Raw genomic sequence first — 10,975 nt, 5'->3', positions numbered from 1 at the left:
ACTTGAATGAGAAAACTGTATTTTGGTTTCTCTTTCAAACACTGAATTGGGAGCATGCACTTTTTCATAACGTAGGGTTTCCTTACCAAAACTACATCTCTATTGTTTTCGTATACTTGTACGAAAGAAACTCACATTGTTTACTCCTTTAGAGTTACTATCTGTAAGACACATTCTCAGCCGAGCAGCACAGAGTGTCTACTGAAAACATCTAAACCTTTCATGGCTTCATTTACTGGAATGGGACAAAAGTTAAAGTCTTTATGCAGGTGGAGAATGTATAAGCAACATTCTTGGGCGTGTAACTCAGAGGGATTTTCAAACACAGTAAATTAATCTTTCTGACTTCATCCACCAGAATGAGAGTAACTGTATTTTGGTTTCTCTTTCTTTAAGTGAACCGGAAACATGCAGATGCTTAAGACACAATGTTCCATTAGCAAAACTACATCGCATTTGCCATCCTTTAGTTGAATGGGAAACAATCTTCCTTGGTCTTCCTGGAATGTGACAGACAAATTCACTCCCGGTAACGCAAAATTTCCATAGAGAACATCTGAAACTAAGGGGATTCAAGTACTTGACATGGAGAAACTTGACATTCTTTTTCCATTCAGAGAATGTATGAGAAAGGTTGTGGATCCTGCAGAAATTGAGTTTTATCAAAATCGATAGCTTAATCAGCTTGATTAAGTTAAACAGGCAATGACCCCAATGCTTAAAGACCCAGATGATTCCACGTGGCCCGTGGAGAACTTTATTCCTGATCCACTCAGAAGTTTGAGTGAGTGTCGGAAGGCCACATAGGCCAGGTGGGCCAGATAAGTGTTGGGTGGGGAGGGGTAAGGTTTGTTTACTATCACCATGGAGACATCCTCTGGAAACAGGAGGGTGCTTCAGACATGGTCTGGTCAAAATGATTAAGCAAATAGCAGAGAGCTGATCAGGCTGGCTGATTCCCCAGGGCCCTTCTTGTTGGTCTATCAGACTTAGCAGCCACTTCTAGCAGTGGCCACAGGAATTCAGCACACCTAGGAAAAAACTTGGCAGAGAGGAGCCCCAGATACCTCTTTCCCACTTACTTGAGGACATCACAAGGCAAGGTATCCACACTCAGCATCTATTTACTCTCACTCTCTCTCTCTCTGCGTCAGTTCTACGACATCTCTTAATTGTCCTCCATAGAAATATTACAATACGGACAGCAGGAGAAGGGGCCTAGAGCTGAAAGGGGGAACATCTCTGGCGGTGTTGGTTGCCCATGGGCATAGAATGGTTGGTAGGCCATCTTAATGGTCTGCAGGATCTGGAGAATGATGGGGAAGTTCCCATCAGGGGCGAACCCTGGCCAGCTAGAGACTGTGTACAGACGAAAGGCCCTGCAGCCACTACTCATTCAGCAGGTACTTTGTATGCAGAAACCACTGTAAGTGGAACGGGCCCAAAACATTCACACATACCCCCCAGAGGCCTCTGCTCTGTCTGGAGATCACAATCACTCTGGTCTTCATCATTTCGTTTTCTCAGCAGGTATCTGGCACCCACTCCTATACTCTGCCTGCCTAGATGATTGCCACACCCAACTGTGATCCACAGTGTGATGTTCAGCCAGGGGAAAGATCTGCAAAGTCAAGTGGAACAGCCATTTCCTTTTTGGGGTCATCAGCTTCTCCACAGCCTCCTGTGGCACACTGCATATGTATGAGCTCCTGGAAGCCAGGGCTAGAAATCCTGTGCCCCTGGAGGCCTGAGGAGTGTTGATGTGGGCATAACGATGACCAGAGTGTCCCATGTGCAGGAGGGAGACTTGAGCTCCAGTCTGGCTGGCTGTGGGGCTCTAGGACCCACGGCACCATCCCCAGGCTTAGGCCTGTGCTATCTTCAACGTGTGCACTCCAGCTACTTTTCCCCTCTCAGCACTCTGATTCTGCCCCTGCCTGTTATCAAGGTCTGTCATCAGTGCCACAGGTCTCTAGATATGGAGGCTTAGGCTGATGTTGGCTGTCTTCTGTCCCAGGCAATGGCCCCAATGCTTAAAGTCCCAGCTGACCCCATTCAGCCTCTGGAAGACTGTATTCCTGATCCACTCAGAAGTCTGAGTGAGGGTCAGCAAACCAGATAGGACAGGTAAGCCAGGTGAGTGTTGGGTGGGGAAGGGCTAAGGCTTCTTTAACATCACCATGGAGATAGCCTCTGGAAGCAGTGGGCGGAGCTTCTGACAGGTCCGTGTCAGAATGATTGAGCCAGTAACAGAGAGCTGGCCAGCCTGGCTGATTCCCCAGGGCCTTTCTTGTGGGCCTATGAGACTTAGCAGCCACTTCTGGCAATGGCCACAGGAATTAAGCACACCCAGGGAAAAGTTTGGCAGAGAAGAGCCCCTGATATCTAGAGTTTCAAGGTACTGGTTAAGCACACCAGATACCTCTTTTCCACTTACTTGAGGACAACACGAGGCAACGTATCCCCACTCGGCATCTGTTCTCTCTTGGGATGTGTGTGTGTGTGTTTGGGTTCTACGACATTTCTTAATTGTCCTCCTTAGAAATGTCACAACAGGGACAGCAGGAGAGGGACCCTAGAGCTGAAAGGGGGAACATCTCTGGCGGTATTGGTTGCTCATGGACATAGAATGGTTGGTAGGCCATCTTAATGGTCTGCGGGCTCTGGAGAATGATGGGGAAGCTCCCATCAGGGGATAACCCTGGCCAGCTAAAGATTGTGTACAGACAAGAGGCCCTCCAGCCACTACTCATTCAGCAGGTACTTCGTATGCAGAAACCCCTCAAGTGGTAGGGGCCGAAAACATTCACACATTACCCCCCCACCCCAGGCCTCTGCTCTGTCTGGAGATCACAATCAATCTGGTCTTCACCATTTCATCTTCTCAGTAGATATCTGACACCCACTCCTAAACTCCGCCTGCCTAGATGAAAGCCACACCCAACTAGGACCTACAGTGTGACCCTCAGCCAGGGGAAGAACCAGTAAAGTCAAGTGAAGCAGCCATTTCCTTTTTTGTGGTCATCCGTTCCTCCACATCCTCCTGTGGCACACTGCATATGTGTGAGCTCCTGGAAGCCAGGGCTAGAAATCCTGTGCCCCTGGAGGCCTAAGGAATGTTGATGTGGGTATAAAGATGACCAGAGTGTCTCATGTGCAGGAGGGAGTCTTGAGCTCCAGTTTGGCTGGCTGTGGGGCTCTAGGACCTCCGGCAACATCCTCGGGCTTGGGCCTGTACTACCATCAAAGTATGCACTCCAGCTACATTTTGCCTCTCATCAGTCTGATTCGGCCTCTGCCCATTACTGAGGTCTGGAGGTGACCACTGTAGCACTGTCGTCAGTGCCACTGGTCTCTAGATATGGAGGCTCAGGTTGACCTTCGCTGTCTCCTGCCCCACGCAATGGACCCAATGCTTAAATTCCTAGATGATTTTACGTGGCGCGTGGAGGACTTTATTCCTGATCCACTCAGAAGTCTGAGTGAGTGTCGGCAGGACAGGTAGGCCAGGTGAGTGTGGCGTGTGGAGGGGTAAGTCTTCTTTAACATCACTATGGAGACAGCCTCTGGAAGCAGAAAGCGGAGCTTCTGACGGGGCCAGGTCAAAGTGATTCGGCCAATAGCAGAGAGTTGGCCAGCCTGGCTGATTCCCCAGAGCCCTTCTTGTGGACCTATGAAACACAGAAGCCACTTCTGGCAGTGGCCACAGGAATTCAGCACACCCAGGGAAATGCAAGGCAGAGGTGAAACCCTGATGTCGAGAGTTTCAAGGCATTGGGTTTGCAGGCCAGATACCTCTTTTCCACTTATTTGAGTACATCAGGAGGCAAGGTATCCACACTCAGCATCTATTCTCTCTCTCTCTCTCACTGTCTCTCTCTGTGTCGGTTTTACGACATCTCTTAATTGTCGTCCATAGAAATATCAGAACAGGGACAACAGGAGAGGATCCTAGAACTGAAAGGGGGAACACCTCTGGCGGTATTGGTTACCCTTTGGCATAGAATGGTAGGTAGGCTCTCTGTATGGTATTTACCATCAGGATACTGACGATGAAGCTCCCATCAGGAGAGAACCCGACCAGATGGAGTTTGTGAGCAGATGGAAACCCCTCCAGCCACTGCTCATTCAGCTGGTACTTTGCATCCAGAAACCCCTGGAAGTGGAAGGGGCCGAAAATACTCGCACATTCTCGCCAGAGGCTTCTGCTCTGTCTGGAGATCATAGTCAGTCTGGTCTTTACTATTTGGTCTTCTCAGCCCTCACCTGGCAACCACCCCAAAACTCTGCCTGTCTAGATGAATGCCACATCCAGCTAGGACTCACAGTGTGATGCTCAACCAGAGGAAGGACTGAGAAAATGAAGTGAAACTCCCGTTTGCATTTTTGTGGCCCTTGGCTTTTCCACAGCATCTCTTAGCATGCTGCAGATGTGTGAGCTCTTGGATGCCAGGGTCTGAAATCCTGTGTCCATGGAGGCCTGAGGAGTGTTGATGTGTGCATAGGGATGACCAGTGTCCCATGTGCAGGCCTTGAGCCTCAATCTGGATGGCTATCAGGCTCTAGGATCCCTGGCACTTCCCCAGACTTTGGCCTGTGCTCTCGTGAACGTGTGCACTCCAGCTACATTACCCCTCCCATCACTCTGATTCGGCCTCTGCCTGTTATCAACGTCTGGAGGTGACCACTGTAACACTATCAGCAGTGCCACAGGTTTCTACACATGGAGGGTCAGGCTCACTTTGCTGTCTTCTGTCCCAGGCAATGGTCCCAATGCTTAAAGCCCCAGATGATTCCACGTGTGCCATGGATGACTTCTTTTCCAGATCCACTCTAAAGTCTGAGGTAGGCCAGTTGAGTTTCTTGTGGGGAGTGGCTAAGTCTTGCTTACCATCACAATGGAAACAGTCTCCAGAAGTATTGGGCAGAGCTTCTGACAGGGACTACTCACAATGATTGAGCAATAACAGAGAGCTGGCCAACCTGGTTGATTCCCGAGGGCCCTTCTTGTGGGCCTACGAGACTTAGCAGCTACTTCTGGCAGTGGCCACAGGAATTCAGCACACCCAGGGAAAAGCTTGCCAAAGGGTAACTCCTGATGTTGAGAGTTTCAAGGCTCTGGGTGAGCAAGCTGGATACCTCTTTTCCACTTACATGAGGACATCAGGAGGCAAGGTATCCCCACTCAGCATCTATTCTCTGTCTCCTGTGTCAGTTCTAAAACATCTATTAATTGTCCTCCATTGAAATATCACAAAAAGGACAGTGGGCCTAGAGCTGAAAAGTGGAATATTGTTTTCTCCTTTAGAAATACTGTCTGTAAGGAACATTCTCAGCTGCGCAGCACAGACGGCCTACTGAAAACATCTAAACCCTGCATGACTTCATGTACTCGAATGGAAGAAAAATTAAACTCTTTACCTAGGTGGAGAATGTATAGGCAACATTCTCGTGCATGTAACACAGAGGGATTTTCAAACACCGTAAATTAATCCTTCTGACTTATTCCAGCAGAATGAGAGAAACTGTATTTTTGTTTCTCTTTCTTGCAGTGAATTGGAAACATGTCCGTGCTTACAACACAAGGTGTAGCAAGCCAAAGTACATTGCTTTTGCAGTCCTTTAGTTGAACGGGAAACAATCTGTCTTGTTCTTCCCAGAATGGGAAACGCACATTCATTCCCGGTTAAGCAAAGTTCCTTCTGAAAACCTGAGGGATTCAAATACTTGAAAGGGAGAAGCTTGACATTCTTTTCCCATTCAGAGAAGATATGAGAAAGTTTGTCAATCTTGTGGGAACAGTGATTTATCAAAACTGCTAGCTTAACCAACTTGAATGAGATCACCGTATTTTAGTTTCTCTCACAGGCAGTGAATTGGGAACATGCACGTTGTGCTAACACAGTGATTACCTAGCAAAACGACATCTCTGTTGCTGATGCGTACTTGAACAGCAGAAACTCGCGTTGTTTTCTCCTTTCGAAATACTGTGTGAAAGGCACATTCTTGGCCGGGAAGCACAGAGTGCCTACTGAAACACCTAAACCTGCATATCTTCACGTTCTTGAATGGGGGAAAAGTTAAACTCTTCACCCTGGTGGAGAACGTATAGGCAACATTCCTATGCATGTAACAGAGAGGGATTTTTTAACACAGTAAAATAATCCTTCTGACTTATTCCAGCAGAATGAGAGAAACAGTATTTGCGTTTCTCTTTCTTGCAGTGAATTGGAAACATGCCTGTGCTTACAACACAAGGTTTAGTCAGCAAAACCACATTGCTTTTGCTGTCCATTAGGTGAAAGGGAAATAATCTGTCTTCTTCTCCCTGGAATGTGAAATGCACATTGATTACCGGTTAAGCAAATTTCCCTCTGAAAACGCAAAGTGTTCAAGTACTTGAAAGGGAGAAGCTTCACATTCCTTTCCCATTTAGAGAATGTATTAGAAAGCTTGTCTATCGTGTGGCAACAGTGTTACATCAAAACTGATAGCATAATTAATTTATTAAGTTAACCACCTTGAAAGAGAACACTGTATTTTGGTTTCTGTTTCATGCGGTGAATTGGGAACATGCAAGTTCTCCTAACAGAGTGCTTAATTAGCGAAACGACCTCTCTGTTGCTGTAGTATACTTAAATGGCAGAAACTCGCATGGTTTACTCCTTTTGAAATACTGTCTATATAACGCACGTTCTCAGTCGGGCAGCGCAGCATGCCTCCTGAAACACCTACACCCCGCATGGCTTCAGGAACTCGAACGGGAGAAAAGTTAAACTCTTTCCCCAGGTGTAGAATGCATAGGCCTCATTCTTGTGCAGGTAACACAGAGGGATTTTTACACACAGTAAGTTACTCTTTCTGATTTACTCCCTCAGAATGAGAGAAACTGTATTCGGGTTTCTCTTTCTTGCAGTGAATTGGAAACATGCCCATACTGACAACACAAGGTTTAGTCAGTAAAACCGAACTGCTTCTGCCGTCCTTTTGCTGAAGGTGAAACAATCTGCCCTGTTCTTCCTAGAATGCGAAAGGTACCTCCATTCCCTGTAACGCAAAGTTCCTTTTGAAAACCAGGGGATTCAAGTACTTGAAAGGGAGAGACTTGCCAGTCTTATCCCACTGACAGGATGTTTGAGAAAGTTTATAGATGGTGTGAGGACTGTGTTTTATCAAACATGATAACTTAATCAAGATGATTGTTAACCAGCTTGAATGAGAACACTGTATTTTGCTTTCTCTTTCATGCAGTGAATTGGCACCATGCAGGTCCTGCTAACATAGTGTTTCCTGAGCAAAACTACATCTCTACTGCTGTCGTATACCAGAATGGGAGGAATGTGCTTTGTTCTCTCCTTCAGAGATACTGTCTTTAAGGCTGCATTCTCAGCTGGACAGCCTCCCTGAAAGCTGTAAACGCCACGAGGCTTCACATACTCGAAGGGGAGAAAAGTCAAACTCCTTATCCAGGTGGAGAATTCATAGGCAACATTCTTGGGCATGAAACACAGAGGAATTTACAAACACAGTAAGTGAATCCTTTTCTCATCATCCACCAGACTGAGAGCAACTATGAGCGAAACTGTATTTGTCTTTCTTGCAGTGAATAGGAAACATGTCTGTGTTTACAACACAAGGTTTAGTCAGCAAAATTACATCGCTTCTGTTGTCCTTTAGTTGAAAGGGAAATAATCTGCCTTGTTCTTCCTAGAACGTGAAACCCACACTCATTCCCGGTTAAGCAAAGTCCCCTCTGAACACCCACGGGATTCAAGTACTTGAAAGGGAGAGAATTGCCAGTCTTATTCCATTGAGAGAATGTATGAGAAAGTTTGTCGATCTGAGGGAACAGGGTTTTATCAAAACCAATAACTTAATCAAGTTGAAGGAGAACACTGTTTTTTGTTTTTTTCTTTCATGCAGTGAATTGGAAACATGAACGTTCTCCTAACAGACTGTTTACTTAGCGAAAAGACACCTATGTTGTTGATGTATATTGAACAGCAGAAACTTGCATTGTTTTCTCCATTCGAAATACTGTCTACAAGACACACTCTTAGCTTGGCATCCGAGACTGTCTCCTGAAACATTAAACACTGCAGGGCTTCACTTAACTCGAAGGGGAGAAAAGTCAAACTCTTTATCCAGGTGGAAAATGCGTAGGCAATATTTTTGGGCATGTAACACAGAGACATTTTCAAATACAGTAAGTGAATCCTTCTCACTTCATCCACCAGACTTAGAGCAACTGTCTTTTGGTTTCTCTTTCTTGCAGTGAATAGGAAACATGCACGTGGTTACAACACAAGGTTTAGTCAGCAAAACTGAACTGCTTCGGCCGGCCTTTAGCTGATGGCGAAACAATCTGCCTTGCTCTTCCTACAGTGCAAAAGAAACAAACCTCTGTTCCCATAAGAAGTTCCCTCTGAAAAACGGGGGATTCGAGTACTTAAAAGGGAGAGACTTGCCAGTCTTATCCCATTCACAAAATGTTTGAGAAAGCTTGTAAATGGTGTGGGGACTGTGTTTGCTCAAAGCTGATAACTTAATTAACTTGATTAAGTCAACCAGCTTGAATGAGAACACTGTATTTTGCTTTCTCTTTCATGCAGTGAATTGGGAACATGCACATCCTGCTAACAGAGTGTTTACTTAGCAAAAGGACGTCTCTGTTGCTGCCGTATACTGAAGAGCAGAAACTCGCATCGTTTTCTCCATTTGAAATACTGTCTGAAAGGCACAGTCTCAGTGGGACAGCACACAGTACCTCCCTGAAAGCTGTAACCCCCCCAGGGCTTCACATACTCCAAGGGGAAAAAAGTCAAACACTATATACCCAGATGGAGAATGCATAGGCAACGTTCTAGGGAATGTAACACACAGGGATTTTCCAACACAGTAAGTGAATCCTTCTCACTTCATTCACGAGACGGAGGGCAACTGTCTTTTGGTTTCTCTTTCTTGCACTGAAAAGGAAACATGTACGTGGTTACAACACGAAGTTTAGTCAGCAAAACTGAATCGTTCCTGCTGTCCTTTAGTGGAAAGTGAAACAATCTGCCTTGTTCTTCCTAGAATGCGAAAGATACAATCATTCCCTGCAATGCAAACTTCCCTTTGCAAACCGGGGAATTCAAGTACTTGAAAGGGAGAGACTCACCAGTTTTATCCCATTGAGAATGTTTGAGAAATCTTGTAGATGCTGTGGTGACCATGTTTTCTAAAACCTGATAACTTAATCAAGCTGAGTAAGTTAACCAGTTTGAATGAGAACACTCTATTTTGCCTTCTCTTTCATGCAGTGAATTGGGAACATGCAGGTCCTGCTAACGTAGTGTTTCCTTGGCAAAACTACATCTCTACGGCTGTCGTATACCAGAACGAGAGAAATACGCTTTGTTTTCTCCTTCAGACATACCGTCTGTAATTCCGCTTTCTCTGCGCCCCAACTCACAGCGCCTCCCAGAAAGCTGTAAAACCCACAGGGCTTGATGTACTCGAAGGGGAAAAAAGTCAAACTCTTTACCAATGCGGAGAATGCATATGGGCATGCAACACAGAGGGATTTTCAAACACAGTAATTAAATTCTATTGACTTCATTCATCAGACTGAGAGCAGCTGTCTTTTGGTTTCTCTTTCAGTGAATAGCAAACATGCACGTGTTTACAACACAAGGTTTGGTCAGCAAAACTGAACCACTTCTGGCGTCCTCAGCTGATGGCAAAACAATGTGCCTTCTTCTTCCTACAATGCAAGAGGTAACTTCCATACCTGTAATGCAAAGTTCCCTTTGAAAACCGGGGGGTTGAAGTACTTCAAAGGGAGAGAGTCTCCAGTCTTATTCCACAAAGTGAATGATTGAGAAAACTTGTAGATGGTGTGAGGACTCCGTTTTATCAAAACTGATAACTTAATCAAGTTGACTAAGTTAGCCAGAGTGAATGAGAACACTCTATTTTACCTTCTCTTACACGCAGTTCATTGGGAACCTGCAGCTCCTGCTAATATAGTGTTTCCTTCGCAAAAGTGTTTTACCATCAGCTAAAGGATGGCAGAAGCGGTTCAGTTTTGCTGATGACTAAACCTTGTGCTGTAACCACGTGCATGTTTGCTATTCACTGCAAGAAAGAGAAACCAAAAGACAGTTGCTCTCATTCTGCTGAACGAAGTCAGTAGAATTTACTTACTGTGTTTGAAAACCCCTCTGAGTTACATGTCCAAGACTGTCACCTATGCATTCTTCACCTGGGGAAACAGTTTGACTTTTCTCCCCTTCGAGTACATAAAGCCGTTTGGGGTTTACAGCTTTCCGGGAGGTGCTGTGAGCTGTGTGGCTGAGAATGCAGCCTTACAGACGATATGTCTAAAGAAGAAAACAAAGCGCGTTTCTCTCGTTCTCGTATACGACAGCAGTAGATATGTATGTACTTTTGCTAAGGAAACACTGTGTTAGCAGGACCAGTATGTTCCCAATTCACTGCACAGAAGAGAAGGCAAAATAGAGTGTTCTCATTCAATCTGGTTAACTTAATCAAGTTCATTAAGTTATCAGTTTTGATAAAACAGAGTCCTCACACAAGCTACGAGCTTTCTCAAACATTCACTCAGGGGAAGAAGACAGGAGACTTCCTCCCTTTGAAGTACTTGAATCCCTTGGTTTTCAAAGGAAACATTGCATTACAGGGATTGAGGGTACGGTTTGCATTGCAGGAAAGACAAGACACATTGGTTTGTGATCAGCTAAAGGACTGCAGAAGCGGCTTAGTTTTGGTGACTAAACCTTGTGTTGTAACCAAGTGCATGTTTACTATTCACTGCAAGAAAGAGAAACCAAAAGACAGCTGCTCTCAGTCTGGTGAATGAAGTCAGTAGAATTTAATTACTGTGTTTGAAATTCCCTCTGTGTTACATGCCCCTATGCATTCTCCACCTGGGTAAAGAGTTTGACTTTTCCCCCCTGCAAGTATGTGAAGC

Source organism: Trichechus manatus, unplaced genomic scaffold (assembly GCF_000243295.1).
Source record: "Trichechus manatus latirostris isolate Lorelei unplaced genomic scaffold, TriManLat1.0 scaffold00075, whole genome shotgun sequence".
Lineage (NCBI taxonomy): Eukaryota > Metazoa > Chordata > Mammalia > Sirenia > Trichechidae > Trichechus > Trichechus manatus.
This window is presented reverse-complemented; position numbering follows the sequence as displayed.